Here is a 27,330-nt window from a genome sequence, read left to right on the forward strand (position 1 = left end):
AGGATACAGCCAAAGGCGAACTTGTGAAAGGTTGCCGGGACTCTTAGGCCCCGTGGAAGTCATTCTTCACTCATTTTGTTACGGATTCATTCTGGACGCACTGCTGCTCACTGGCGTCCGGTAACACTCTCCGTAGACAGAACTTGTGGTCTGCTCCAGTAGGCTGACAACCTGGAGCTTTTCTGTCATAAATGTCTGAGGATAAACAGGATACAGCCAAAGGCGAACTTGTGAAAGGTTTCCGGGACTCTTAGGCCCCGAGGAAGTCATTCTTCACTCATTTTGTTACGGATTCATTCTGGACGCACTGCTGCTCACTGGCGCCCGGTAACACTCTCCATAGACAGAACTTGTCGTCTGCTCCAGTAGGCCGAAAACCTGGAGCTTTTCTGGCATAAATGTCTGAGGATAAACAGGATACAGCCAAAGGCGAACTTGTGAAAGGTTTCCGGGACTCTTAGGCCCCGCGGAAGTCATTCTTCACTCATTTTGTTACGGATTCATTCTGGACGCACTGCTGCTCACTGGCACCCGGTAACACTCTCCGTAGACTGAACTTGTGGTCTGCTCCAGTAGGCCGACAACCTGGAGCTTTTCTGGTGTAAATGTCTGAGGATAAACAGGATACAGCCAAAGGCGAACTTGTGAAAGGTTGCCGGGACTCTTAGGCCCCGTGGAAGTCATTCTTCACTCATTTTGTTACGGATTCATTCTGGACGCACTGCTGCTCACTGGCGTCCGGTAACACTCTCCGTAGACAGAACTTGTGGTCTGCTCCAGTAGGCTGACAACCTGGAGCTTTTCTGTCATAAATGTCTGAGGATAAACAGGATACAGCCAAAGGCGAACTTGTGAAAGGTTTCCGGGACTCTTAGGACCCGAGGAAGTCATTCTTCACTCATTTTGTTACGGATTCATTCTGGACGCACTGCTGCTCACTGGCGCCCGGTAACACTCTCCGTAGACTGAACTTGTGGTCTGCTCCAGTAGGCCGACAACCTGGAGCTTTTCTGGCGAAAATGTCTGAGGATAAACAGGATACAGCCAAAGGCGAACTTGTGAAAGGTTTCCGGGACTCTTAGGCCCCGTGGAAGTCATTCTTCACTCATTTTGTTACGGATTCATTCTGGACGCACTGCTGCTCACTGGCGCCCGGTAACACTCTCCGTAGACTGAACTTGTGGTCTGCTCCAGTAGGCCGACAACCTGGAGCTTTTCTGGCGTAAATGTCTGAGGATAAACAGGATACAGCCAAAGGCGAACTTGTGAAAGGTTTCCGGGACTCTTAGGCCCTGCGGAAGTCATTCTTCACTCATTTTGTTACAGATTCATTCTGGACGCACTGCTGCTCACTGGCACCCGGTAACTCTCTCCGTACACTGAACTTGTCGTCTGCTCCAGTAGGCCGACAACCTGGAGATTTTCTGGCGTAAATGTCTGAGGATAAACAGGATACAGCCAAAGGCGAACTTGTGAAAGGTTTCCGGGACTCTTAGGCCCCGTGGAAGTCATTCTTCACTCATTTTGTTACGGATTCATTCTGGACGCACTGCTGCTCACTGGCGCCCGGTAACACTCTCCGTAGACAGAACTTGTCGTCTGCTCCAGTAGGCCGACAACCTGGAGCTTTTCTGGCGTAAATGTCTGAGGATAAACAGGATACAGCCGTCGGCGAACTTGTGGAAGGTTTCCGGGACTCTTAGGCCCCGTGGAAGTCATTCTTCACTCATTTTGTTACGGATTCATTCTGGACGCACTGCTGCTCACTGGCGCCCGGTAACACTCTCCGTAGACAGAACTTGTGGTCTGCTCCAGTAGGCCGACAACCTGGAGCTTTTCTGGCGTAAATGTCTGAGGATAAACAGGATACAGCCAAAGGCGAACTTGAGAAAGGTTTCCGGGACTCTTAGGCCCCGTGGAAGTCATTCTGCACTCATTTTGTTACGGATTCATTCTGGACGCACTGCTGCTCACTGGCGCCCGGTAACACTCTCCGTAGACAGAACTTGTCGTCTGCTCCAGTAGGCCGACAACGTGGAGCTTTTCTGGCGTAAATGTCTGAGGATAAACAGGATACAGCCAAAGGCGAACTTGAGAAAGGTTTCCGGGACTCTTAGGCCCCGTGGAAGTCATTCTTCACTCATTTTGTTACGGATTCATTCTGGACGCACTGCTGCTCACTGGCGCCCTTTAAGACTCTCCGTAGACAGAACTTGTGGTCTGCTCCAGTAGGCCGACAACCTGGAGCTTTTCTGGTGTAAATGTCTGAGGATAAACAGGATACAGCCAAAGACGAACTTGTGAAAGGTTCCCGGGACTCTTAGGCCCCGTGGAAGTCATTCTTCACTCATTTTGTTACGGATTCATTCTGGACGCACTGCTGCTCACTGGCACCCGGTAACACTCTCCGTAGACAGAACTTGTGGTCTGCTCCAGTAGGCCGACAACCTGGAGCTTTTCTGGCGTAAATGTCTGAGGATAAACAGGATACAGCCAAAGGCGAACTTGAGAAAGGTTTCCGGGACTCTTAGGCCCCGTGGAAGTCATTCTTCACTGATTTTGTTACGGATTCATTCTGCACGCACTGCTGCTCACTGGCGCCCGGTAACACTCTCCGTAGACTGAACTTGTGGTCTGCTCCAGTAGGCCGAAAACCTGGAGTTTTTCTGGCGTAAATGTCTGAGGATAAACAGGATACAGCCAAAGGCGAACTTGTGAAAGGTTTCCGGACTCTTAGGCCCCGCGGAAGTCATTCTTCACTCATTTTGTTACGGATTCATTCTGGACGCACTGCTTCTCACTGGCACCCGGTAACACTCTCCGTACACTGAACTTGTCGTCTGCTCCAGTAGGCCGACAACGTGGAGCTTTTCTGGCGTAAATGTCTGAGGATAAACAGGATACAGCCAACGGCGAACTTGTGAAAGGTTTCCGGGACTCATAGGCCCCGCGGAAGTCATTCTTCACTGATTTTGTTACGGATTCATCCTGGACGCACTGCTGCTCACTGGCGCCCGGTAACACTCTCCGTAGACAGAACTTGTGGTCTGCTCCAGTAAGCCGACAACCTGGAGCTTTTCTGGCGTAAATGTCTGAGGATAAACAGGATACAGCCAAAGGGGAACTTGTGAAAGGTTTCCGGAACTCTTAGGCAACGCGGAAGTCATTTTTCACTGATTTTATTACGGATTCATTCTGGACGCACTGCTGCTCACTGGCGCCCGGTAACACTCTCCGTAGACAGAACTTGTGGTATACTCCAGTAGGCCGACAACCTGGAGCTTTTCTGGCGTAAATGTCTGAGGATAAACAGGATACAGCCGACGGCGAACTTGTGGAAGGTTTCCGGGACACTTAGGCCCCGTGGAAGTCATTCTTCACTCATTTTGTTACGGATTCATCCTGGACGCACTGCTGCTCACTGGCGCCCGGTAACACTCTCCGTAGACAGAACTTGTCGTCTGCTCCAGTAGGACGACAACCTGGAGCTTTTCTGGCGTAAATGTTTTAGGATAACAGGATACAGCCAAAGGCGAGCTAGTGAAAGGTTTCCGGGACTCTTAGGCCCCGTGGAAGTCATTCTTCACTCATTTTGTTACGGATTCATTCTGGACGCACTGCTGCTCACTGGCGCCCGGTAACACTCTCCGTAGACAGAACTTGTCGTCTGCTCCAGTAGGCCGAAAACCTGGAGCTTTTCTGGCATAAATGTCTGAGGATAAACAGGATACAGCCAAAGGCGAACTTGTGAAAGGTTTCCGGGACTCTTAGGCCCCGCGGAAGTCATTCTTCACTCATTTTGTTACGGATTCATTCTGGACGCACTGCTGCTCACTGGCACCCGGTAACACTCTCCGTAGACTGAACTTGCGGTCTGCTCCAGTAGGCCGACAACCTGGAGCTTTTCTGGTGTAAATGTCTGAGGATAAACAGGATACAGCCAAAGGCGAACTTGTGAAAGGTTGCCGGGACTCTTAGGCCCCGTGGAAGTCATTCTTCACTCATTTTGTTACGGATTCATTCTGGACGCACTGCTGCTCACTGGCGTCCGGTAACACTCTCCGTAGACAGAACTTGTGGTCTGCTCCAGTAGGCTGACAACCTGGAGCTTTTCTGTCATAAATGTCTGAGGATAAACAGGATACAGCCAAAGGCGAACTTGTGAAAGGTTTCCGGGACTCTTAGGCCCCGAGGAAGTCATTCTTCACTCATTTTGTTACGGATTCATTCTGGACGCACTGCTGCTCACTGGCGCCCGGTAACACTCTCCGTAGACTGAACTTGTGGTCTGCTCCAGTAGGCCGAAAACCTGGAGCTTTTCTGGCGAAAATGTCTGAGGATAAACAGGATACAGCCAAAGGCGAACTTGTGAAAGGTTTCCGGGAATCTTAGGCCCCGTGGAAGTCATTCTTCACTCATTTTGTTACGGATTCATTCTGGATGCACTGCTGCTCACTGGCGCCCGGTAACACTCTCCGTAGACTGAACTTGTGGTCTGCTCCAGTAGGCCGACAACCTGGAGCTTTTCTGGCGTAAATGTCTGAGGATAAACAGGATACAGCCAAAGGCGAACTTGTGAAAGGTTTCCGGGACTCTTAGGCCCCGCGGAAGTCATTCTTCACTCATTTTGTTACGGATTCATTCTGGACGCACTGCTGCTCACTGGCACCCGGTAACTCTCTCCGTACACTGAACTTGTCGTCTGCTCCAGTAGGCCGACAACCTGGAGATTTTCTGGCGTAAATGTCTGAGGATAAACAGGATACAGCCAAAGGCGAACTTGTGAAAGATTTCCGGGACTCTTAGGCCCCGTGGAAGTCATTCTTCACTCATTTTGTTACGGATTCATTCTGGACGCACTGCTGCTCACTGGCGTCCGGTAACACTCTCCAAAGACAGAACTTGTGGTCTGCTGCAGTAGGCTGACAACCTGGAGCTTTTCTGTCATAAATGTCTGAGGATAAACAGGATACAGCCAAAGGCGAACTTGTAAAAGGTTTCCGGGACTCTTAGGCCCCGAGGAAGTCATTCTTCACTCATTTTGTTACGGATTCATTCTGGACGCACTGCTGCTCACTGGCGCCCGGTAACACTCTCCGTAGACTGAACTTGTGGTCTGCTCCAGTAGGCCGACAACCTGGAGCTTTTCTGGCGAAAATGTCTGAGGATAAACAGGATACAGCCAAAGGCGAACTTGTGAAAGGTTTCCGGGACTCTTAGGCCCCGTGGAAGTCATTCTTCACTCATTTTGTTACGGATTCATTCTGGACGCACTGCTGCTCACTGGCGCCCGGTAACACTCTCCGTAGACTGAACTTGTGGTCTGCTCCAGTAGGCCGACAACCTGGAGCTTTTCTGGCGTAAATGTCTGAGGATAAACAGGATACAGCCAAAGGCGAACTTGTGAAAGGTTTCCGGGACTCTTAGGCCCTGCGGAAGTCATTCTTCACTCATTTTGTTACAGATTCATTCTGGACGCACTGCTGCTCACTGGCACCCGGTAACTCTCTCCGTACACTGAACTTGTCGTCTGCTCCAGTAGGCCGACAACCTGGAGATTTTCTGGCGTAAATGTCTGAGGATAAACAGGATACAGCCAAAGGCGAACTTGTGAAAGGTTTCCGGGACTCTTAGGCCCCATGGAAGTCATTCTTCACTCATTTTGTTACGGATTCATTCTGGACGCACTGCTGCTCACTGGCGCCCGGTAACACTCTCCGTAGACAGAACTTGTGGTCTGCTCCAGTAGGCCGACAACCTGGGGCTTTTCTGGCGTAAATGTCTGAGGATAAACAGGATACAGCCAAAGGCGAACTTGAGAAAGGTTTCCGGGACTCTTAGGCCCCGTGGAAGTCATTCTTCACTGATTTTGTTACGGATTCATTCTGCACGCACTGCTGCTCACTGGCGCCCGGTAACACTCTCCGTAGACAGAACTTGTGGTCTGCTCCAGTAGGCCGAAAACCTGGAGTTTTTCTGGCGTAAATGTCTGAGGATAAACAGGATACAGCCAAAGGCGAACTTGTGAAAGGTTTCCGGACTCTTAGGCCCCGCGGAAGTCATTCTTCACTCATTTTGTTACGGATTCATTCTGGACGCACTGCTTCTCACTGGCACCCGGTAACACTCTCCGTACACTGAACTTGTCGTCTGCTCCAGTAGGCCGACAACCTGGAGCTTTTCTGGCGTAAATGTCTGAGGATAAACAGGATACAGCCAACGGCGAACTTGTGAAAGGTTTCCGGGACTCATAGGCCCCGCGGAAGTCATTCTTCACTGATTTTGTTACGGATTCATTCTGGACGCAGTGCTGCTCACTGGCGCTCGGTAACACTCTCCGTAGACTGAATTTGTGGTCTGCTCCAGTAGGCCGACAACCTGGAGCTTTTCTGGCATAAATGTCTGAGGATAAACAGGATACCGCCAACGGCGAACTTGTGAAAGGTTTCCGGGACTCTTAGGCCCCGTGGAAGTCATTCTTCACTGATTTTGTTACGGATTCATTCTGGACGCACTGCTGCTCACTGGCGCCCTGTAACACTCTCCGTAGACTGAACTTGTGGTCTGCTCCAGTAGGCCGACAACCTGGAGCTTTTCTGGCGTAAATGTCTGAGGATAAACAGGATACAGCCAAAGGCGAACTTTTGAAAGGTTTCCGGGACTCTTAGGCCCCGTGGAAGTCATTCTTCACTCATTTTGTTACGGATTCATTCTGGACGCACTGCTGCTCACTGGCGCCCGGTAACACTCTCTGTAGACAGAACTTGTCGTCTGCTCCAGTAGGACGACAACCTGGAGCTTTTCTGGCGTAAATGTTTTAGGATAACAGGATACAGCCAAAGGCGAGCTAGTGAAAGGTTTCCGGGACTCTTAGGCCCCGTGGAAGTCATTCTTCACTCATTTTGTTACGGATTCATTCTGGACGCACTGCTGCTCACTGGCGCCCGGTAACACTCTCCGTAGACAGAACTTGTCGTCTGCTCCAGTAGGCCGAAAACCTGGAGCTTTTCTGGCATAAATGTCTGAGGATAAACAGGATACAGCCAAAGGCGAACTTGTGAAAGGTTTCCGGGACTCTTAGGCCCCGCGGAAGTCATTCTTCACTCATTATGTTACGGATTCATTCTGGACGCACTGCTGCTCACTGGCACCCTGTAACACTCTCCGTAGACTGAACTTGCGGTCTGCTCCAGTAGGCCGACAACCTGGAGCTTTTCTGGTGTAAATGTCTGAGGATAAACAGGATACAGCCAAAGGCGAACTTGTGAAAGGTTTCCGGGACTCTTAGGCCCCGTGGAAGTCATTCTTCACTCATTTTGTTACGGATTCATTCTGGACGCACTGCTGCTCACTGGCGTCCGGTAACACTCTCCGTAGACAGAACTTGTGGTCTGCTCCAGTAGGCTGACAACCTGGAGCTTTTCTGTCATAAATGTCTGAGGATAAACAGGATACAGCCAAAGGCGAACTTGTGAAAGGTTTCCGGGACTCTTAGGCCCCGAGGAAGTCATTCTTCACTCATTTTGTTACGGATTCATTCTGGAGGCACTGCTGCTCACTGGCGCCCGGTAACACTCTCCGTAGACAGAACTTGTGGTCTGCTCCAGTAGGCCGACAACCTGGAGCTTTTCTGGCGTAAATGTCTGAGGATAAACAGGATACAGCCAAAGGCGAACTTAAGAAAGGTTTCCGGGACTCTTAGGCCCCGTGGAAGTCATTCTTCACTCATTTTGTTACGGATTCATTCTGGACGCACTGCTGCTCACTGGCGCCCGGTAACACTCTCCGTAGACAGAACTTGTCGTCTGCTCCAGTAGGCCGACAACCTGGAGCTTTTCTGGCGTAAATGTCTGAGGATAAACAGGATGCAGCCAAAGGCGAACTTGTGAAAGGTTTCCAGGACTCTTAGGCCCCGTGGAAGTCATTCTTCACTCATTTTGTTACGGATTCATTCTGGACGCACTGCTGCTCACTGGCGCCCGGTAACACTCTCCGTACACTGAACTTGTGGTCTGCTCCAGTAGGCCGACAACCTGGAGCTTTTCTGGTGTAAATGTCTGAGGATAAACAGGATACAGCCAAAGGCGAACTTGTGAAAGGTTGCCGGGACTCTTAGGCCCCGTGGAAGTCATTCTTCACTCATTTTGTTACGGATTCATTCTGGACGCACTGCTGCTCACTGGCGTCCGGTAACACTCTCCGTAGACAGAACTTGTGGTCTGCTCCAGTAGGCTGACAACCTGGAGCTTTTCTGTCATAAATGTCTGAGGATAAACAGGATACAGCCAAAGGCGAACTTGTGAAAGGTTTCCGGGACTCTTAGGCCCCGAGGAAGTCATTCTTCACTCATTTTGTTACGGATTCATTCTGGACGCACTGCTGCTCACTGGCGCCCGGTAACACTCTCCGTAGACTGAACTTGTGGTCTGCTCCAGTAGGCCGACAACCTGGAGCTTTTCTGGCGAAAATGTCTGAGGATAAACAGGATACAGCCAAAGGCGAACTTGTGACAGGTTTCCAGGACTCTTAGGCCCCGTGGAAGTCATTCTTCACTGATTTTGTTACGGATTCATTCTGGACGCACTGCTGCTCACTGGCGCCCGGTAACACTCTCCGTAGACTGAACTTGTGGTCTGCTCCAGTAGGCCGACAACCTGGAGCTTTTCTGGCGTAAATGTTTGAGGATAAACAGGATACAGCCAAAGGCGAACTTGTGAAAGGTTTCCGGGACTCTTAGGCCCCGCGGAAGTCATTCTTCACTCATTTTGTTACGGATTCATTCTGGACGCACTGCTGCTCACTGGCACCCGGTAACACTCTCCGTACACTGAACTTGTCCTCTGCTCCAGTAGGCCGACAACCTGGAGATTTTCTGGCGTAAATGTCTGAGGATAAACAGGATACAGCCAAAGGCGAACTTGTGAAAGGTTTCCGGTACTCTTAGGCCCAGTGGAAGTCATTCTTCACTCATTTTGTTACGGATTCATTCTGGACGCACTGCTGCTCACTGGCGCCCGGTAACACTCTCCGTAGACAGAACTTGTCGTCTGCTCCAGTAGGCCGACAACCTGGAGCTTTTCTGGCGTAAATGTCTGAGGATAAACAGGATACAGCCAAAGGCGAACTTGAGAAAGGTTTCCGGGACTCTTAGGCCCCATGGAAGTCATTCTTCACTGATTTTGTTACGGATTCATTGTGGACGCACTGTTGCTCACTAACGCCCGGTAACACTCTCCGTAGACAGAACTTGTGGTCTGCTCCAGTAGGCCGACAACCTGGAGCTTTTCTGGCGTAAATGTCTGAGGATAAACAGGATACAGCCAAAGGCGAACTTGAGAAAGGTTTCCGGTACTCTTAGGCCCAGTGGAAGTCATTCTTCACTCATTTTGTTACGGATTCATTCTGGACGCACTGCTGCTCACTGGCGCCCGGTAACACTCTCCGTAGACAGAACTTGTGGTCTGCTCCAGTAGGCCGACAACCTGGAGCTTTTCTGGCGTAAATGTCTGAGGATAAACAGGATACAGCCAAAGGCGAACTTGAGACAGGTTTCCGGTACTCTTAGGCCCAGTGGAAGTCATTCTTCACTCATTTTGTTACGGATTCATTCTGGACGCACTGCTGCTCACTGGCGCCCGGTAACACTCTCCGTAGACAGAACTTGTCGTCTGCTCCAGTAGGCCGACAACCTGGATCTTTTCTGGCGTAAATGTCTGAGGATAAACAGGATGCAGCCAAAGGCGAACTTGTGAAAGGTTTCCAGGACTCTTAGGCCCCGTGGAAGTCATTCTTCACTCATTTTGTAACGGATTCATTCTGGACGCACTGCTGCTCACTGGCGCCCGGTAACACTCTCCGTACACTGAACTTGTGGTCTGCTCCAGTAGGCCGACAACCTGGAGCTTTTCTGGTGTAAATGTCTGAGGATAAACAGGATACAGCCAAAGGCGAACTTGTGAAAGGTTGCCGGGACTCTTAGGCCCCGTGGAAGTCATTCTTCACTCATTTTGTTACGGATTCATTCTGGACGCACTGCTGCTCACTGGCGTCCGGTAACACTCTCCGTAGACAGAACTTGTGGTCTGCTCCAGTAGGCTGACAACCTGGAGCTTTTCTGCCATAAATGTCTGAGGATAAACAGGATACAGCCAAAGGCGAACTTGTGAAAGGTTTCCGGGACTCTTAGGCCCCGAGGAAGTTATTCTTCACTCATTTGGTTACGGATTCATTCTGGACGCACTGCTGCTCACTGGCGCCCGGTAACACTCTCCGTAGACAGAACTTGTGGTCTGCTCCAGTAGGCCGACAACCTGGAGCTTTTCTGGCGAAAATGTCTGAGGATAAACAGGATACAGCCAAAGGCGAACTTGTGACAGGTTTCCAGGACTCTTAGGCCCCGTGGAAGTCATTCTTCACTGATTTTGTTACGGATTCATTCTGGACGCACTGCTGCTCACTGGCGCCCGGTAACACTCTCCGTAGACTGAACTTGTGGTCTGCTCCAGTAGGCCGACAACCTGGAGCTTTTCTGGCGTAAATGTTTGAGGATAAACAGGATACAGCCAAAGGCGAACTTGTGAAAGGTTTCCGGGACTCTTAGGCCCCGCGGAAGTCATTCTTCACTCATTTTGTTACGGATTCATTCTGGACGCACTGCTGCTCACTGGCACCCGGTAACACTCTCCGTACACTGAACTTGTCCTCTGCTCCAGTAGGCCGACAACCTGGAGATTTTCTGGCGTAAATGTCTGAGGATAAACAGGATACAGCCAAAGGCGAACTTGTGAAAGGTTTCCGGTACTCTTAGGCCCAGTGGAAGTCATTCTTCACTCATTTTGTTACGGATTCATTCTGGACGCACTGCTGCTCACTGGCGCCCGGTAACACTCTCCGTAGACAGAACTTGTCGTCTGCTCCAGTAGGCCGACAACCTGGAGCTTTTCTGGCGTAAATGTCTGAGGATAAACAGGATACAGCCAAAGGCGAACTTGAGAAAGGTTTCCGGGACTCTTAGGCCCCATGGAAGTCATTCTTCACTGATTTTGTTACGGATTCATTGTGGACGCACTGTTGCTCACTAACGCCCGGTAACACTCTCCGTAGACAGAACTTGTGGTCTGCTCCAGTAGGCCGACAACCTGGAGCTTTTCTGGCGTAAATGTCTGAGGATAAACAGGATACAGCCAAAGGCGAACTTGAGAAAGGTTTCCGGTACTCTTAGGCCCAGTGGAAGTCATTCTTCACTCATTTTGTTACGGATTCATTCTGGACGCACTGCTGCTCACTGGCGCCCGGTAACACTCTCCGTAGACAGAACTTGTGGTCTGCTCCAGTAGGCCGACAACCTGGAGCTTTTCTGGCGTAAATGTCTGAGGATAAACAGGATACAGCCAAAGGCGAACTTGAGAAAGGTTTCCGGTACTCTTAGGCCCAGTGGAAGTCATTCTTCACTCATTTTGTTACGGATTCATTCTGGACGCACTGCTGCTCACTGGCGCCCGGTAACACTCTCCGTAGACAGAACTTGTGGTATGCTCCAGTAGGCCGATAACCTGGAGCTTTTCTGGTGTAAATGTCTGAGGATAAACAGGATACAGCAAAAGGCGAACTTGTGAAAGGTTCCCGGGACTCTTAGGCCCCGTGGAAGTCATTCTTCACTCATTTTGTTACGGATTCATTCTGGACGCACTGCTGCTCACTGGCACCCGGTAACACTCTCCGTAGACAGAACTTGTGGTCTGCTCCAGTAGGCCGACAACCTGGAGCTTTTCTGGCGTAAATGTCTGAGGATAAACAGGATACAGCCAAAGGCGAACTTGAGAAAGGTTTCCGGGACTCTTAGGCCCCGTGGAAGTCATTCTTCACTGATTTTGTTACGGATTCATTCTGCACGCACTGCTGCTCACTGGCGCCCGGTAACACTCTCCGTAGACTGAACTTGTGGTCTGCTCCAGTAGGCCGAAAACCTGGAGCTTTTCTGGCGTAAATGTCTGAGGATAAACAGGATACAGCCAAAGGCGAACTTGTGAAAGGTTTCCGGGACTCTTAGGCCCCGCGAAAGTCATTCTTCACTCATTTTGTTACGGATTCATTCTGGACGCACTGCTGCTCACTGGCACCCGGTAACACTCTCCGTAGACAGAACTTGTCTTCTGCTCCAGTAGGACGACAACCTGGAGCTATTCTGGCGTAAATGTCTGAGGATAAACAGGATACAGCCAAAGGCGAACTTGTGAAAGGTTTCCGTGACTCTTAGGCCCCGTGGAAGTCATTCTTCACTGATTTTGTTAAGGATTCATTCTGGACGCACTGCTGCTCACTGGCGCCCGGTAACACTCTCCGTAGACTGAACTTGTGGTCTGCTCCAGTAGGCCGACAACCTGGAGCTTTTCTGGCGTAAATGTCTGAGGATAATCAGGATACAGCCAAGGGCGAACTTGTGAAAGGTTTCCGGGTCTCTTAGGCCCCGTGGAAGTCATTCTTCACTGATTTTGTTACGGATTCATCCTGGACGCACTGCTGCTCACTGGCGCCCGGTAACACTCTCTGTAGACCGAACTTGTGGTCTGCTCCAGTAGGCCGACAACCTGGAGCTTTTCTGGCGTAAATGTCTGAGGATAAACAGGATACAGTTAAAGGCGAACTTGTGAAAGGTTTCCGGGACTCTTAGGCCCTGTGGAAGTCATTCTTCACTCATTTTGTTACAGGTTCATTCTGGACGCACTGCTGCTCACTGGCGCCCGGTAACACTCTCCGTAGACTGAACTTGTGGTCTGCTCCAGTAGGCCGACAACCTGGAGCTTTTCTGGCGTAAATGTCTGAGGATAAACAGGATACAGCCAAAGGCGAACTTGTGAAAGGTTTCCGGGACTCTTAGGCCAAGAGGAAGTCATTCTTCACTCATTTTGTTACGGATTCATTCTGGACGCACTGCTGCTCACTGGCGCCCGGTAACACTCTCCGTAGACAGAACTTGTGGTCTGCTCCAGTAGGCCGACAACCTGGAGCTTTTCTGGCGAAAATGTCTGAGGATAAACAGGATACAGCCAAAGGCGAACTTGTGAAAGGTTTCCGGGACTCTTAGGCCCCGTGGAAGTTATTCTTCACTGATTTTGTTACGGAGTCATTCTGGACACACTGCTGCTCACTGGCGCCCGGTAACACTCTCCGTAGACTGAACTTGTTTTCTGCTCCAGTAGGCCGACAACCTGGAGCTTTTCTGGCGTAAATGCTGATGATAAACAGGATACAGCCAAAGGCGAACTTGTGAAAGGTTTCCGGGACTCTTAGGCCCCGCGGAAGTCATTCTTCACTCATTTTGTTACGGATTCATTCTGGACGCACTGCTGCTCACTGGTGCCAGGTAACACTCTCCGTACACTGAACTTGTCGTCTGCTCCAGTAGGCCGACAACCTGGAGCTTTTCTGGCGTAAATGTCTGAGGATAAACAGGATACAGCCAAAGGCGAACTTGAGAAAGGTTTCCGGGACTCTTAGGCCCCGTGGAAGTCATTCTTCACTCATTTTGTTACGGATTCATCCTGGACGCACTGCTGCTCACTGGCGCCCGGTAACACTCTCCGTAGACAGAACTTGTGGTCTGCTCCAGTAGGCCGACAACCTGGAGCTTTTCTATCGTAAATGTCTGAGGATAAACAGGATACAGCCGACGGCGAACTTGTGGAAGGTTTCCGGGACTCTTAGGCCCCGTGGAAGTCATTCTGCACTCATTTTGTTACGGATTCATCCTGGACGCACTGCTGCTCACTGGCGCCCGGTAACACTCTCCTTAGACAGAACTTGTCGTCTGCTCCAGTAGGCCGACAACCTGGAGCTTTTCTGGTGTAAATGTCTGAGGATAAACAGGACACAGCCAAAGGCGAACTTGTGAAAGGTTTCCGGGACTCTTAGTCCCTGTGGAAGTTATTCTTCACTGATTTTGTTACGGATTCATCCTGGACGCACTGCTGCTCACTGGCGCCCGGTAACACTCTCCGTAGACAGAACTTGTCGTCTCCTAAAGTAGGCCGACAAACTGGAATTTTTCTGGCGTAAATGTCTGAGGATAAACAGGATACAGCCAAAGGCGGACTTGTGAAAGGTTTCCGGGACTCTTAGGCCCCGTGGAAGTCATTCTTCACTCATTTTGTTACGGATTCATTCTGGACGCACTGCTGCTCACTGGCGCCCGGTAACACTCTCCGTAGACCGAACTTGTGGTCTGCTCCAGTAGGCCGACAACCTGGAGCTTTTCTGGCGTAAATGTCTGAGGATAAACAGGATACAGCCAAAGGCGAACTTGTGAAGGGTTTCCGGGACTCTTAGGCCCCGTGGAAGTCATTCTTCACTCATTTTGTTACGGGTTCATTCTGGACGCACTGCTGCTCACTGGCGCCCGGTAACACTCTCCGTAGACTGAACTTGTGGTCTGCTCCAGTACGCCGAACACCTGGAGCTTTTCTGGCGTAAATGTCTGAGGATAAACAGGATACAGCCAATGGCGAACTTGTGAAAGGTTTCCGGGACTCTTAGGCCCCGAGGAAGTCATTCTTCACTCATTTTGTTACGGATTCATTCTGTACGCACTGCTGCTCACTGTCGCCCGGTAACACTCTCCGTAGAAAGAACTTGTCGTCTGCTCCAGTAGGCCGACAACCTGGAGCTTTTCTGGTGTAAATGTCTGAGGATAAACAGGATACAGCCAAAGGCGAACTTGTGAAAGGTTTCCAGGACTCTTAGGCCCCGTGGAAGTCATTCTTCACTGATTTTGTTACGGGTTCATTCTGGACGCACTGCTGCTCACTGGCGCCCGGTAACACTCTCCGTAGACAGAACTTGTGGTCTGCTCCAGCAGGCCGACAACCTGGAGCTTTTCTGGCGTAAATGTCTGAGGATAAACAGGATACAGCCAAAGGCGAACTTGAGAAATGTTTCCGGGACTCTTAGGCCCCGTGGAAGTCATTCTTCACTGATTTTGTTACGGATTCATTCTGGACACACTGCTGCTCACTGGTGCCCGGTAACACTCTCCGTAGACAGAACTTGTGGTCTGCTCCAGTAGGCCGACAACCTGGAACTTTTCTGGTGTAAATGTCTGAGGATAAACAGGATACAGCCAAAGGCGAACTTGTGAAACGTTGCCGGGAGTCTTAGGCCCCGTGGAAGTCATTCTTCACTCATTTTGTTACGGATTCATTCTGGACGCACTGCTGCTCACTGGCGCCCGGTAACACTCTTCATAGACAGAACTTGTGGTCTGCTCCAGTAGGCCGACAACCTGGAGCTTTTCTGGCGTAAATGTCTGAGGATAAACAGGATACAGCCAAAGGCGAACTTGTGAAAGGTTTCCGGGACTCTTAGGCCCCGTGGAAGTCATTCTTCACTCATTTTGTTACGGATTCATTCTGGACACACTGCTGCTCACTGGCACCCGGTAACACTCTCTGTACACTGAACTTGTGGTCTGCTCCAGTAGGCCGACAACCTGGAGCTTTTCTGGCGTAAATGTCTGAGGATAAACAGGATACAGCCAAAGGCGAACTTGAGAAAGGTTTCCGGGACTCTTAGGCCCCGTGGAAGTCATTCTTCACTGATTTTATTACAGATTCATTCTGGACGCACTGCTGCTCACTGGCGCCCGGTAACACTCTCTGTAGACAGAACTTGTCGTCTGCTCCAGTAGGCCGACAACCTGGAGCTTTTCTGGCGTAAATGTCTGAGGATAAACAGAATACAGCCGACGGCGAACTTGTGGAAGGTTTCCGAGACTCTTAGGCCCCGTGGAAGTCATTCTTCACTGATTTTGTTACGGATTCATTCTGGACGCACTGCTGCTCACTGGCGCCCGGTAACACTCTCCGTAGACAGAACTTGTGGTCTGCTCCAGTAGGCCGACAACCTGGAGCTTTTCTGGCGTAAATGTCTTAGGATAATAGGATACAGCCAAAGGCGAACTTGTGAAAGTTTTCCGGGACTCTTAGGCCCCGTGGAAGTCATTCTTCACTCATTTTGTTACGGATTCATTTTGGACGCACTGCTGCTCACTGGCGCCCGGTAACACTCTCCGTAGACAGAACTTGTCGTCTGCTCCAGTAGGCCGACAACGTGGAGCTTTTCTGGCGTAAATGTCTGCGGATAAACAGGATACAGCCAAAGGCGAACTTGTGAAAGGTTTCCGGGACTCTTAAGCCCCGAGGAAGTCATTCTTCACTCATTTTGTTACGGATTCATTCTGGACGCACTGCTGCTCACTGTCGCCCGGTAACACTCTCCGTAGAAAGAACTTGTCGTCTGCTCCTGTAGGCCGACATCCTGGAGCTTTTCTGGTGTAAATGTCTGAGGATAAACAGGATACAGCCAAAGGCGAACTTGTGAAAGGTTTCCAGGACTCTTAGGCCCCGTGGAAGTCATTCTTCACTGATTTTGTTACGGATTCATTCTGGACGCACTGCTGCTCACTGGCGCCCGGTAACATTCTCCGTAGACTGAACTTGTGGTCTGCTCCAGTAGGCCGACAACCTGGAGCTTTTCCGGTGTAAATGTCTGAGGATAAACAGGATACAGCCAAAGGCGAACTTGTGAAAGGTTGCCGGGACCCTTAGGCCCCGTGGACGTCATTCTTCACTCATTTTGTTACGGATTCATTCTGGACGCACTGCTGCTCACTGGCGCCCGGTAACACTCTCTGTAGACAGAACTTGTGGTCTGCTCCAGTAGGCTGACAACCTGGAGCTTTTCTGGCATAAATGTCTGAGGATAAACAGGATACAGGCAAAGGCGAACTTGTGAAAGGTTTCCGGGACTCTTAGGCCCCGAGGAAGTCATTTTTCACTCATTTTGTTACGGAATCATTCAGGACGCACTGTTGCTCACTGGCGCCCGGTAACACTCTCCGTAGACTGAACTTGCGGTCTGCTCCAGTAGGCCGACAACCTGGAGATTTTCTGGCGTAAATGTCTGAGGATAAACAGGATACAGCCAAAGGCGAACTTGAGAAAGGTTTCCGGGACTCTTAGGCCCCGTGGAAGTCATTCTTCACTGATTTTGTTACGGGTTCATTCTGGACGCACTGCTGCTCACTGGCGCCCGGTAACACTCTCCGTAGACAGAACTTGTGGTCTGCTCCAGCAGGCCGACAACCTGGAGCTTTTCTGGCGTAAATGTCTGAGGATAAACAGGATACAGCCAAAGGCGAACTTGAGAAATGTTTCCGGGACTCTTAGGACACGTCGAAGTCATTCTTCACTGATTTTGTTACGGATTCATTCTGGACACACTGCTGCTCACTGGTGCCCGGTAACACTCTCCGTAGACAGAACTTGTGGTCTGTTCCAGTAGGCCGACAACCTGGAACTTTTCTGGTGTAAATGTCTGAGGATAAACAGGATACAGCCAAAGACGAACTTGTGAAAGGTTTCCGAGACTCTTAGGCCCCGTGGAGTCATTCTTCACTCATTTTGTTACGGATTCATTCTGGACGCACTGCTGCTCACTGGCGCCCGGTAACACTCTCCGTAGACAGAACTTGTCGTCTGCTCCAGTAGGCCGACAACGTGGAGCTTTTCTGGCGTAAATGTCTGAGGATAAACAGGATACAGCCAAAGGCGAACTTGTGAAAGGTTTCCGGGACTCTTAGGCCCCGTGGAAGACATTCTTCACTCATTTTGTTACGGATTCATTTTGGACGCACTGCTGCTCACTGGCGCCCGGTAACACTCTCCGTAGACAGAACTTGTGGTCTGCTCCAGTAGGCCGACAACCTGGAGCTTTTCTGGTGTAAATGTCTGAGGATAAACAGGATACAGCCAAAGGCGAACTTGTGAAAAGTTGCCGGGACTCTTAGGCCCTGTGGAAGTCATTCTTCACTCATTTTGTTACGGATTCATTCTGGACGCACTGCTGCTCACTGGCACCCGGTAACACTCTCCGTACAGTGAACTTGTCGTCTGCTCCAGTAGGCCGAACACCTGGAGATTTTCTGGCGTAAATGTCTGAGGATAAACAGGATACAGAAAAAGGCGAACTTGAGAAAGGTTTCCGGGACTCTTCGACCCCGTGGAAGTCATTCTTCACTCATTTTGTTACGGATTCATTCTGGACGCACTGCTGCTCACTGGCGCCCGGTAACACTCTCCGTAGACAGAACTTGTGGTCTGCTCCAGTAGGCCGACAACCTGGAGCTTTTCTGGCGTAAATGTCTGAGGATAAACAGGATACAGCCAAAGGCGAACTTGAGAAAGGTTTCCGGGAGTCTTAGGCCCCGTGGAAGTCATTCTTCACTGATTTTGTTACGGACTCATTCTGGACGCACTGCTGCTCACTGGCGCCCGGTAACACTCTCCGTAGACAGAACTTGTGGTCTGCTCCAGTAGGCCGACAACCTGGAGCTTTTCTGGCGTAAATGTCTGTGGATAAACAGGATACAGCCAAAGGCGAACTTGTGAAAGGTTTCCGGGACTCTTATGCCCCGTGGAAGTCATTCTTCACTCATTTTGTTACGGATTCATTCTGGATGCACTGCTGCTCACTGGCGCCCGGTAACACTCTCCGTAGACAGAACTTGTGGTCTGCTCCAGTAGGCCGACAACCTGGAGCCTTTCTGGCGCTAATGTCTGAGGATAAACAGGATACAGCCAAAGGCGAACTTGAGAAAGGTTTCTGGGACTCTTAGGACCCGTGGAAGTCATTCTTCACTGATTTTGTTACGGATTCATTCTGGACGCACTGCTGCTCACGGGTGCCCGGTAACACTCTCCGTAGACAAAACTTGTGGTCTGCTCCAGTAGGCCGACAACCTGGAGCTTTTCTGGCGTAAATGTCTGAGGATAAACAGGATACAGCCGACGGCGAACTTGTGGAAGGTTTCCGGGACTCTTAGGCCCCGTGGAAGTCATTCTTCACGGATTTTGTTACGGATTCATTCTGGACGCACTGCTGCTCACTGGCGCCCGGTAACACTCTCCGTAGACAGAACTTGTGGTCTGCTCCAGTAGGCCGACAACCTGGAGCCTTTCTGGCGCTAATGTCTGAGGATAAACAGGATACAGCCAAAGGCGAACTTGAGAAAGGTTTCTGGGACTCTTAGGACCCGTGGAAGTCATTCTTCACTGATTTTGTTATGGATTCATTCTGGACGCACTGCTGCTCACGGGTGCCCGGTAACACTCTCCGTAGACAAAACTTGTGGTCTGCTCCAGTAGGCCGACAACCTGGAGCTTTTCTGGCGTAAATGTCTGAGGATAAACAGGATACAGCCGACGGCGAACTTGTGGAAGGTTTCCGGGACTCTTAGGCCCCGTGGAAGTCATTCTTCACGGATTTTGTTACGGATTCATTCTGGACGCACTGCTGCTCACTGGCGCCCGGTAACACTCTCCGTAGACAGAACTTGTGGTCTGCTCCAGTAGGCCGACAACCTGGAGCTTTTCTGGCGTAAATGTCTGAGGATAAACAGGATACAGCCAAAGGCGAACTTGTGAAAGGTTTCCGGGACTCTTAGGCCCCGTGGAAGTCATTCTTCACTGATTTTGTTACGGATTCATCCTGGACGCACTGCTGCTCACTGGCGCCCGGTAACACTCTCCGTAGACAGAACTTTTGGTCTGCTCCAGTAGGCCGACAACCTGGAGCTTTTCTGGCGTAAATGTCTGAGGATAAACAGGATACAGCCAAAGGCGAACTTTTGAAAGGTTTCCGGGACTCTTAGGCCCCGTGGAAGTCATTCTTCACTGATTTTGTTGCGGATTCATTCTGGACGCACTGCTGCTCACTGGCGCCCGGTAACACTCTCCGTAGACAGAACTTGTGGTCTGCTCCAGTAGGCCGACAACCTGCAGCTTTTCTGGCGTAAATGTCTGAGGATAAACAGGATACAGCCGACGGCGAACTTGTGGAACGTTTCCGGGACTCTTAGGCCCCGTGGAAGTCATTCTTCACTCATTTTGTTACGGATTCATTCAGGACGCACTGCTGCTCACTGGCGCCCGGTAACACTCTCCGTAGACAGAACTTGTTGTCTGCTCCAGTAGGCCGACAACCTGGAGCTTTTCTGGCGTAAATGTCTGAGGATAAACAGGATACAGCCAAAGGCGAACTTGTGAAAGGTTACGGGACTTTTAGGCCCCGTGGAAGTCATTCTTCACTGATTTTGTTACGGATTCATCCTGGACGCACTGCTGCTCACTGGCGCCCGGTAACACTCTCCGTAGACAGAACTTGTCGTCTGCTCCAATAGGCCGACAACCTGGAGCTTTTCTGGCGTAAATGTCTGAGGATAAACAGGATACAGCCAAAGGCGAACTTGTGAAAGGTTTCCGGGACTCTTAGGCCCCGTGGAAGTCATTCTTCACTCATTTTGTTACGGATTCATTCTGGACGCACTGCTGCTCACTGGCGCCCAGTAACACTCTCCGTAGACAGAACTTGTCGTCTGCTCCAGTTGGCCGACAACCTGGAGCTTTTCTGGCGTAAATGTCTGAGGATAAACAGGATACAGCCAAAGGCGTACTTGAGAAAGGTTTCCGGGACTCTTAGGCCCCGTGGAAGTCATTCTTCACTCATTTTGTTACGGATTCATTCTGGACGCACTGCTGCTCACTGGCGCCCGGTAACACTCTCCGTAGACAGAACTTGTGGTCTGCTCCAGTAGGCCGACAACCTGGAGCTTTTGTGGCGTAAATGTCATAGGATAACAGGATACAGGCAAAGGCGAACTTATGAAAGGTTTCCGGGACTCTTAGGCCCCGTGGAAGTCATTCTTCACTCATTTTGTTACGGATTGATTCTGGACGCACTGCTGCTCACTGGCGCCCGGTAACACTCTCCGTAGACAGAACTTGTGGTCTGCTCCAGTAGGCCGACAACCTGGAGCCTTTCTGGCGCTAATGTCTGAGGATAAACAGGATACAGCCAAAGGCGAACTTGAGAAAGGTTTCTGGGACTCTTAGGACCCGTGGAAGTCATTCTTCACTGATTTTGTTACGGATTCATTCTGGACGCACTGCTGCTCACTGGCGCCCGGTAACACTCTCCGTAGACAGAACTTGTGGTCTGCTCCAGTAGGCCGACAACCTGGAGCTTTTCTGGCGTAAATGTCTGAGGATAAACAGGATACAGCCAAAGGCGAACTTTTGAAAGGTTACCGGGACTCTTAGGCCCCGTGGAAGTCATTCTTCACTGATTTTGTTGCGGATTCATTCTGGACGCACTGCTGTTCACTGGCGCCCGGTAACACTCTCCGTAGACAGAACTTGTGGTCTGCTCCAGTAGGCCGACAACCTGGAGCTTTTCTGGCGTAAATGTCTGAGGATAAACAGGATACAGCCGACGGCGAACTTGTGGAACGTTTCCGGGACTCTTAGGCCCCGTGGAAGTCATTCTTCACTCATTTTGTTACGGATTCATTCAGGACGCACTGCTGCTCACTGGCGCCCGGTAACACTCTCCGTAGACAGAACTTGTGGTCTGCTCCAGTAGGCCGACAACCTGGAGCTTTTCTGGCGTAAATGTCTGAGGATAAACAGGATACAGCCAAAGGCGAACTTGTGAAAGGTTACGGGACTTTTAGGCCCCGTGGAAGTCATTCTTCACTGATTTTGTTACGGATTCATCCTGGACGCACTGCTGCTCACTGGCGCCCGGTAACACTCTCCGTAGACAGAACTTGTCGTCTGCTCCAGTAGGCCGACAACCTGGAGCTTTTCTGGCGTAAATGTCTGAGGATAAACAGGATACAGCCAAAGGCGAACTTGTGAAAGGTTTCCGGGACTCTTAGGCCCCGTGGAAGTCATTCTTCACTCATTTTGTTACGGATTCATTCTGGACGCACTGCTGCTCACTGGCGCCCAGTAACACTCTCCGTAGACAGAACTTGTCGTCTGCTCCAGTTGGCCGACAACCTGGAGCTTTTCTGGCGTAAATGTCTGAGGATAAACAGGATACAGCCGATGGCGAACTTGTGGAAGGTTTCCGGGACTCTTAGGCCCCGTGGAAGTCATTCTTCACTCATTTTTTTACGGATTCATTCTGGACGCACTGCTGCTCACTGGCGCCCGGTAACACTCTCCGTAGACAGAACTTGTGGTCTGCTCCAGTAGGCCGACAACCTGGAGCTTTTCTGGCGTAAATGTCTGAGGATAAACAGGATACAGCCAAAGGCGAACTTGTGAAAGGTTTCCAGGACTCTTAGGCCCCGTGGAAGTCATTCTTCACTCATTTTGTTACAGATTCATTCTGGACGCACTGCTGCTCACTGGCACCCGGTAACACTCTCCGTACACTGAACTTGTGGTCTGCTCCAGTAGGCCGACAACCTGGAGCTTTTCTGGCGTAAATGTCTGAGGATAATCAGGATACAGCCAAAGGCGAACTTGAGAAAGGTTTCCGGGTCTCTTAGGCCCCCATGGAAGTCATTCTTCACTGATTTTATTACGGATTCATTCTGGACGCACTGCTGCTCACTGGCGCCCGGTAACACTCTCCGTAGACAGAACTTGTGGTCTGCTCCAGTAGGCCGACAACCTGGAGCTTTTCTGGCGTAAATGTCTGAGGATAAAGAGGATACAGCCAAAGGCGTACTTGAGAAAGGTTTCCGGGACTCTTAGGCCCCGTGGAAGTCATTCTTCACTCATTTTGTTACGGATTCATTCTGGACGCACTGCTGCTCACTGGCGCCCGGTAACACTCTCCGTAGACAGAACTTGTGGTCTGCTCCAGTAGGCCGACAACCTGGAGCTTTTGTGGCGTAAATGTCATAGGATAACAGGATACAGGCAAAGGCGAACTTGTGAAAGGTTGCCGGGACTCTTAGGCCCCGTGGAAGTCATTCTTCACTCATTTTGTTACGGATTGATTCTGGACGCACTGCTGCTCACTGGCGCCCGGTAACACTCTCCATAGACAGAACTTGTCGTCTGCTCCAGTAGGACGACAACCTGGAGCTTTTCTGGCGTAAATGTCTGAGGATAAACAGGATACAGCCAAAGGCGAACTTGTGAAAGGTTTCCGGGACTCATAGGCCCCGTGGAAGTCATTCTTCACTGATTTTGTTACGGATTCATTCTGGACGCACTGCTGCTCACTGGCGCCCGGTAACACTCTCCGTAGACAGAACTTGTGGTCTGCTCCAGTAGGCCGACAACCTGGAGCTTTTCTGGCGTAAATGTCTTAGGATAATAGGATACAGCCAAAGGCGAACTTGTGAAAGGTTTCCGGGACTCTTAGGCCCCGTGGAAGTCATTCTTCACTCATTTTGTTACGGATTCATTTTGGACGCACTGCTGCTCACTGGCGCCCGGTAACACTCTCCGTAGACAGAACTTGTCGTCTGCTCCAGTAGGCCGACAACGTGGAGCTTTTCTGGCGTAAATGTCTGAGGATAAACAGGATACAGCCAAAGGCGAACTTGTGAAAGGTTTCCGGGACTCTTAGGCGCCGTGGAAGTCATTCTTCACTGATTTTGTTACGGATTCATTCTGGACGCACTGCTGCTCACTGGCGCCCGGTAACACTCTCCGTAGACAGAACTTGTGGTCTGCTCCAGTAGGCCGACAACCTGGAGCTTTTCTGGTGTAAATGTCTGAGGATAAACAGGATACAGCCAAAGGCGAACTTGTGAAAGGTTGCCGGGACTCTTAGGCCCTGTGGAAGTCATTCTTCACTCATTTTGTTACGGATTCATTCTGGACGCACTGCTGCTCACTGGCACCCGGTAACACTCTCCGTACAGTGAACTTGTCATCTGCTCCAGTAGGCCGAACACCTGGAGATTTTCTGGCGTAAATGTCTGAGGATAAACAGGATACAGGAAAAGGCGAACATGAGAAAGGTTTCCGGGACTCTTAGGCCCCGTGGAAGTCATTCTTCACTCATTTTGTTACGGATTCATTCTGGACGCACTGCTGCTCACTGGCGCCCGGTAACACTCTCCATAGACAGAACTTGTGGTCTGCTCCAGTAGGCCGAAAACCTGGAGCTTTTCTGGCGTAAATGTCTGAGGATAAACAGGATACAGCCAAAGGCGAACTTGAGAAAGGTTTCCGGGACTCTTAGGCCCCGTGGATGTCATTCTTCACTGATTTTGTTACGGACTCATTCTGGACGCACTGCTGCTCACTGGCGCCCGGTAACACTCTCCGTAGACAGAACTTGTCGTCTGCTCCAGTAGGCCGACAACCTGGAGCTTTTCTGGCGTAAATGTCTGTGGATAAACAGGATACAGCCAAAGGCGAACTTGTGAAAGGTTGCCGGGGCTCTTAGGCCCCGTGGAAGTCATTCTTCACTCATTTTGTTACGGATTCATTCTGGTCGCACTGCTGCTCACTGGCGCCCGGTAACACTCTCCGTAGACAGAACTTGTGGTCTGCTCCAGTAGACCGACAACCTGGAGCTTTTCTGGCGTAAACGTCTGAGGATAAACAGGATACAGCCAAAGGCGAACTTGAGAAAGGTTTCCGGGACTCTTAGGCCCCGTGGAAGTCATTCGTCACTGATTTTGTTACGGATTCATTCTGGACGGACTGCTGCTCACTGGCGCCCGGTAACACTCTCCGTAGACAGAACTTGTGGTCTGCTCCAGTAGGCCGACAACCTGGAGCTTTTCTGGCGTAAATGTCTGAGGATAAACAGGATACAGCCAAAGGCGAACTTGTGAAAGGTTTCCGGGACTCTTAGGCCCCGTGGAAGTCATTCTTCACTGATTTTGTTACGGATTCATCCTGGACGCACTGCTGCTCACTGGCGCCCGGTAACACTCTCCGTAGACAGAACTTGTCGTCTGCTCCAGTAGGCCGACAACCTGGAGCTTTTCTGGCGTAAATGTCTGAGGATAAACAGGATACAGCCAAAGGCGAACTTTTGAAAGGTTTCCGGGACTCTTAGGCCCCGTGGAAGTCATTCTTCACTGATTTTGTTGCGGATTCATTCTGGACGCACTGCTGCTCACTGGCGCCCGGTAACACTCTCCGTAGACAGAACTTGTGGTCTGCTACAGTAGGCCGACAACCTGCAGCTTTTCTGGCGTAAATGTCTGAGGATAAACAGGATACAGCCAAAGGCGAACTTGTGAAAGGTTTCTGGGACTCTTAGGCCCCGTGGAAGTCATTCTTCACTCATTTTGTTACGGATTCATTCTGGACGCACTGCTGCTCACTGGCGCCCGGTAACACTCTCCGTACACTGAACTTGTGGTCTGCTCCAGTAGGCCGACAACCTGGAGCTTTTCTGGCGTAAATGTCTGAGGATAAACAGGATACAGCCAAAGGCGAACTTGTGAAAGGTTTCCGGGACTCTTAGGCCCCGTGGAAGTCATTCTTCACTCATTTTGTTACGGATTCATTCTGGACGCACTGCTGCTCACTGGCACCCGGTAACACTCTCCGTAGACTGAACTTGTGGTCTGCTCCAGTATGCCGACAACCTGTAGCTTTTCTGGCGTAAATGTCTGAGGATAAACAGGATACAGCCAAAGGCGAACTTGAGAAAGGTTTCCGGGACTCTTAGGCCCCGTGGAAGTCATTCGTCACTGATTTTGTTACGGATTCATTCTGGACGGACTGCTGCTCACTGGCGCCCGGTAACACTCTCCGTAGACAGAACTTGTGGTCTGCTCCAGTAGGCCGACAACCTGGAGCTTTTCTGGCGTAAATGTCTGAGGATAAACAGGATACAGCCAAAGGCGAACTTTTGAAAGGTTTCCGGGACTCTTAGGCCCCGTGGAAGTCATTCTTCACTGATTTTGTTGCGGATTCATTCTGGACGCACTGCTGCTCACTGGCGCCCGGTAACACTCTCCGTAGACAGAACTTGTGGTCTGCTACAGTAGGCCGACAACCTGCAGCTTTTCTGGCGTAAATGTCTGAGGATAAACAGGATACAGCCAAAGGCGAACTTGTGAAAGGTTTCTGGGACTCTTAGGCCCCGTGGAAGTCATTCTTCACTCATTTTGTTACGGATTCATTCTGGACGCACTGCTGCTCACTGGCGCCCGGTAACACTCTCCGTACACTGAACTTGTGGTCTGCTCCAGTAGGCCGACAACCTGGAGCTTTTCTGGCGTAAATGTCTGAGGATAAACAGGATACAGCCAAAGGCGAACTTGTGAAAGGTTTCCGGGACTCTTAGGCCCCGTGGAAGTCATTCTTCACTCATTTTGTTACGGATTCATTCTGGACGCACTGCTGCTCACTGGCACCCGGTAACACTCTCCGTAGACTGAACTTGTGGTCTGCTCCAGTATGCCGACAACCTGTAGCTTTTCTGGCGTAAATGTCTGAGGATAAACAGGATACAGCCAAAGGCGAACTTGAGAAAGGTTTCCGGGACTCTTAGGCCCCGTGGAAGTCATTCTTTACTGATTTTGTTACGGATTCATTCTGGACGCACTGCTGCTCACTGGCGCCCGGTAACACTCTCCGTAAACAGAACTTGTCATCTGCTCCAGTAGGCCGACAACGTGGAGCTTTTCTGGCGTAAATTTCTGAGGATTAACAGAATACAGCCGACGGCGAACTTGAGGAAGGTTTCCGGGACTCTTAGGCCCCGTGGAAGTCATTCTTCACTCATTTTGTTACGGATTCATTCTGGACGCACTGCTGCTCACTGGCGCCCGGTAACACTCTCCGTAGACAGAACTTGTGGTCTGCTCCAGTAGGCCGACAACCTGGAAATTTTCTGGCGTAAATGTCTGAGGATAAACAGGATACAGACAAAGGCGAACTTGTGAAAGGTTTCCGGGACTCTTAGGCCCCGTGGAAGTCATTCTTCACTCATTTTGTTACGGATTCATTCTGGACGCACTGCTGCTCACTGGCGCCCGGTAACACTCTCCGTAGACAGAACTTGTGGTCTGCTCCAGTAGGCCGACAACCTGGAGCTTTTCTGGCGTAAATGTCTGAGGATAAACAGGATACAGCCAAAGGCGAACTTGTGAAAGGTTACGGGACTTTTAGGCCCCGTGGAAGTCATTCTTCACTGATTTTGTTACGGATTCATCCTGGACGCACTGCTGCTCACTGGCGCCCGGTAACACTCTCCGTAGACAGAACTTGTCGTCTGCTCCAGTAGGCCGACAACCTGGAGCTTTTCTGGCGTAAATGTCTGAGGATAAACAGGATACAGCCAAAGGCGAACTTGTGAAAGGTTTCCGGGACTCTTAGGCCCCGTGGAAGTCATTCTTCACTGATTTTGTTACGGATTCATTCTGGACGCACTGCTGCTCACTGGCACCCAGTAACACTCTCCGTAGACAGAACTTGTCGTCTGCTCCAGTTGGCCGACAACCTGGAGCTTTTCTGGCGTAAATGTCTGAGGATAAACAGGATACAGCCGATGGCG

Source organism: Schistocerca gregaria, chromosome 5, assembly GCF_023897955.1.
Source record: "Schistocerca gregaria isolate iqSchGreg1 chromosome 5, iqSchGreg1.2, whole genome shotgun sequence".
In the NCBI taxonomy this organism is placed as follows: Eukaryota; Metazoa; Arthropoda; class Insecta; order Orthoptera; family Acrididae; genus Schistocerca; species Schistocerca gregaria.